Here is a 4,954-nt window from a genome sequence, read left to right on the forward strand (position 1 = left end):
GGTGTCTCGCACGGACCAATCGCTGGCGGAGGAGGTGGTGCCGATTCCGGGCAGATTGAAGAAGGAGTAATGGACACCCAGTCTAGTGCGGACCAAAGTGCTTCTAAGGGCCTTCCTTGATTTTTTTGGTATATGCAAATAGAACGTGCCTCGTCCTGCTGAGCAAACCCCCGGGGGCTGAGGACGGGCGCTCCAGTCCTGCTAGGGTTTTCTGGGAGGCGCCATTTTCTGCCGGAAGTGCCCCGTACCCGTGTGTGGCCTGACTGGGGAGCTTTGGTTCTCCTGCCCTCTGGCACGCGAGCCCTGACTCCTGTGTGGCCTCGGCGAACACAGGGCCCAGGACGAGGCCTGTGGGCTAGGGTGTGACCGACAGCGCCGCTCCTCCCCGTCAGGGCACGGCTAGTTTGGGAAGCCTGTCGTTCCTGGAAGTCGGGGTCCATGAGCCAGCCATGCAGGTTCCCCCAGTGCAGTGGACAGAGCTCCTGGCAGGCCGTCGAGGCCCAGCTGGCCCTGAGTTCCTGGCTGTGGCAGGATGCAGGGCTGGGTGGTCATGGGCGCCCGTGCCTCGCGGAGCCCTTGGCCTCCTGCGTGGCTGAGGGCTCTGATCCACTTGAGTGGTGACGAAGGCAAGGGAGCAGGAGGCCCACTTCAGAAGCCGCCCTAAGTAGTGATCCTGCTGGCAGATGCCCATCAAGCATTCCATTTTGTTTGCTAGGATGGACAGTATGTCAGGCAAGGTGCTGGGGACCTCTAGCAAGGACACATGGGTCAAGGAGTCCACACCCTAGGGTGTGCCACAGCCACAGTAAGTCCGAGGTGGAGTCCAGAGAGCAAGTCAGGGTCCTGGGAAAGGATGGTTAGGGGTTTGGGAGAGTTGCTGTTTTGCTGAGGGCCTGATGAGGGTTTACCAGTAGTGTGTCCTAGCCCTCAGGAGGTGCCTGAGGTCTGAGAGATTGGAGGGTGGGGATGTGGTGAGGCATTGGGTGCCCCCAGGGTTGGAGTGATGTGATGAGGCCAGGGAGGAGCCATAGCACCTGGGGGAGGAAGTGAAGGGATGAGCAGGTGCTTTTGTAGGTGGTCCCTGGGAGAGGGAAAAGTGGAGGACCTTCCACCGACTGAGCTCCTGCTTGAGGTAGCAAATCTCATAGACCCCAACTGCTAAAAAGCCTCCCAGACACTGTCCCTAAGGCCCAGGAGCCTCCCACACACTGTCCCTAAGGCCCGGAAGCTTCCAGGGACCTCCCACACACTGTCCCCAAGGCCCAGGAACTGGGCACCTCCCTGAGGTTGTCCCCTGCCCCCTTCCCCAGGACATGGGGACATGGGCTCCCCTGTGCCTGGTTGAATTCGGCCCGTTGGGAACCAGCCGCAAAGCCGCTTCCCTCACCTGTGTGCCATAGCCTCTCCTTTTTGATCTTTGCCTCCCCATCTAGAAGCCAGGTTGGGCGGGGGTGTGTGTCCCCCAGCCCCTCACAGGGTGCCCACCGAGTTAGAGTTGTTCATTCACTCAGCAAGTGTCTGCTGAATACCCGTGATGGCATTAACCTGCTGCTTGGGATATTCCAGGGAGCAGGTGGACACTGTAAGGCTGACCGGGTTGGGGGAATCGACCCAGAGCCAAAATAGAATGAGGAAAAGAGCTGGTGTCAGGAAGGAGTGTGCTGGGGCCTGGGAGATACCTGGAGCAGGGGAGGGACACAAGTGCCAGGTTGAGGGGGTGACTGTAAGGTGGGTCTGGGAGGGCGTCACTGAGCGCGTGTTTGACAGGAGGGAGGAGGAGGGTGGGAAAGGGGACCTCACAGCGCCACCCAGGCTGTGGGAGGGACCAGCCTCAGTGTGGAGGGACTTGGGGAGTGGATGCAGGGCTTTCGGGCTGCTAGGGTTTGACTCTGGGAGGAAGTGGGCAGGCCAGGGAGGAAGCTGTTCTGAGAAGGCTCCATTGTGCCCTGGGGCCTGGGCTGTAGTGAAAAAAGGAAGCGAAGGAAGAGGAAGGCTGGGCCGCAGCAGACCACAGTGAGGCAGTTGGGCACCAAGGTCTTATTGTCAGCTTTCCTAGAACCACTCTCCAGCCTTCGTAAGCAGGTCAGCGGGGGGAGACACCCTGCAGTGCGCTCAAGGATGCTGCTACACAGGCCCAACCACCACTCCCCAGTTTGTAAACCTGGGTCTCTTGCACTGTTCTGCCTAGAACAGAGAAAGCAACAGCTCCCATCTACTGGTTCGTTTTGCAAGTGCCTGCAACAGCTGGGGCTGGGCCAGGCTGGGGCCAGGAGCCTGGAGCCCCATCCACGTCTTCCACATGGTGGGCAGGGACCGAGGCACTCGAGCCCATCACCTGCCACGCCCCAGCATGTGCAGTGGCAGGGAGCTGGATGAGAGGCAGAGCAGCCAGGCACTGGCGTGGGTTATGGTTGTCCCAAGTAGGGCGCCAACTGCTGGACCACATGCCATCCAACTCTTCCTGTTATTTAAGGAAATGTTTCTCTGCAAGGCAGAACTAAAGAGGACAGGGAGAGATCTTCCATCTGCTGGTTCACTCCCCAAATGGCTGCAATGGCTGGAGCTGAAGCAGACCGAAGCCAGGAGCCAGAAGCCCCTTCCCAATCTCCCACTTGGGCGACGGTGCCCAAATATTTGGGCCATCTTCTGGACATTAGCAGGGAGCTCGGTCCAAGATGGAATAGCTGGGCCTTGAACTGGTGCTCTCAGCTGGGAGCAAGAAGCTGCCCCAGCCCATCTCTGAGGGATAGTGTCCCTCTTCTCCTTGGAGTCTGAGTCCTGAGAACTTGAGGTAGTCACACACTGAGCAGCTGACAGGAAGCCAGAAGAGGTAAGCCTTGGAGCCTCCCCGTGGGGAGGCTGTGTGTGGGCTGGAGGCGGCGGGGCTCCGCACGCCCCTGGGGTGGACTAGTAGTCTGCAGCATGTTGCCCCCCATCCACAGCCATGAAGACAGCGTGTGCACATGTGGCTGTTGCAGCAGGCGGCTTTGGTGGCGGGCCGCGCGGGCCGCAGAGGTCAAAGGCAAGCCAGCTGGTCGGGGGTCACTCAGTGATACAAAGCCAACCTGTGTGACTTGTGCTGTGGCCTGAGGGACAGTGTGGGTGGCAGGCTGCAAGCCAGGCGGCAGCCGAGGAAAGTGCTGGGACCGCGGAGTGGGGCATCGCTCAGCTCTGCCCTGCTTGTGGCCTGCCCAGGGAGGGATGTTGGGGCTGTGCAGATGTGTCAGGGCCGTGATGGCGGGAGTAGCTGACTTCTACACTTGAGCTGCCAGCACAGGGATTCTCCCCAGGTTCAGCTGTTTCAGGGCCTGCTGTTGCGCCTCGCTCCAGGGCACCAGCAGAACCCAGCAGCCAGACCAGCAGCAGGAGAGCAGGCTCATGGCCCGGGGGTGGGGGAGGCGGGTGGCAGCCCAGGACAGGCGTTTAGTTTATCTTGATTTGTGACAGATTTGAAAGCAGAGGGCCACAGAGGTCTTGATCTGCTGGCTCACTCCTGACCACAGTACATGCGCTAAAGCCTGGAGGCTGGGGTCCCATCCAGGCTCCCACAGGGGCAGGGCCAGGGCGCTCGGAGGGGTCGGCCACTTTGCAGGTGCGTCAGCAGGGAGCGGGGTGCTGACGGGGATGTCGGTGTGCAGGCCGTACAGCCAGCCCCAGAGGGAGTCGTTTGTCTTAAAATGACTGACGTTCCACAGGACGGAGAGGCCAAGAAACAGGCGCATGGTGCCAGGACGGCAGAAGGCCGTGGAGGCAGCCTCTGTCGGGAGGTGGCTGGAGTTAGGGGGCAACGATTATGCGGTTAAAAACATGTGTAAAGATTGGATGTATTTGAAAGGCAGAGTTAAAGAGAGGGAGGGAGAGGCGGAGATGTCTTTTATCTGTTGGTTCACTCCCCAAATGGCTGTAACAGCCAAGGTTGTGCCAGGGTAAATACAGGAGGCGGAGCTGCTTCTGGGTCTCCCACCTGGGTGGAGGGGCCTGTAGCCTTGGGCCATTTCCCACTGTTCTCCCAGGCACATTAGTAAGACACTTGATTAGAAGTAGAGGGCCCGGCATGGTAGCCTCTCAGCTAAAGTCCTTGCCACGCATGCGCCAGGACTCCGGTTGTAATCACGGTGGCCCCACTTCCCATACAGCTCCCTGCCTGGGAAAGCTGTGGAGGACGGCCCAAAACCTTGGGACTTGAACCTATGTGGAAGACACGGAAGAAGCTCCAAGACCCTGGATTTTTTTTTTTTAAGATTTATTTTATTTTTACTGCAAAGTCAGATATACAAAGAGAGACAGAGAGGAAGATCTTCCGTCCCATGAGTCACTGCCCAAGTAACCACCATGTCTGGTGCTGAGGGATCTGAAGCCAGGAGCCAGGAACTTCCTCCAAGTCTGCCACGTAGGTGCAGGGTCCCACAGCCTTGGGCCGTCCTCGACTGCTTTCCCGGGTCACAGGCAGGGAGCTGGATGGGAAGCGGAGTTGTCGGGATTAGAACCGGCGCCCATATGGGATCCTGGCACATTCAACACAAGGACTTTAGCCACTAGGCCACCGCGCCGGGCCCCGGGCTCCTGCCTTTGGATCAGCTCAGCTCCAGCCATTGTGGCAGTTTGAGGAGCAAATCAGCTGATAGAAGATCTTTCTCTCTGTCTCTTCTCTCTGTGTATCTGACTTTCCAACAACACTACTAAAAATAAATCTTAAAAAAAACAAACAAACAGGGCCCGGCGGCGTGGCCTAGCGGCTAAAGTCCTTGCCTTGAAAGCCCCGGGATCCCATATGGGCGCCGGTTCTAATCCCGGCAGCTCCACTTCCCATCCAGCTCCCTGCTTGTGGCCTGGGAAAGCAGTTGAGGACGACCCAAAGCTTTGGGACCCTGCACCCGCGTGGGAGACCCGGAAGAGGTTCCAGGTTCCCGGCATCGGATTGGCGCGTACAGGCCCGTTGCGGCTCACTTGGGGA

This window comes from Ochotona princeps, chromosome 16, assembly GCF_030435755.1.
Source record: "Ochotona princeps isolate mOchPri1 chromosome 16, mOchPri1.hap1, whole genome shotgun sequence".
NCBI classification, from domain to species: domain Eukaryota; kingdom Metazoa; phylum Chordata; class Mammalia; order Lagomorpha; family Ochotonidae; genus Ochotona; species Ochotona princeps.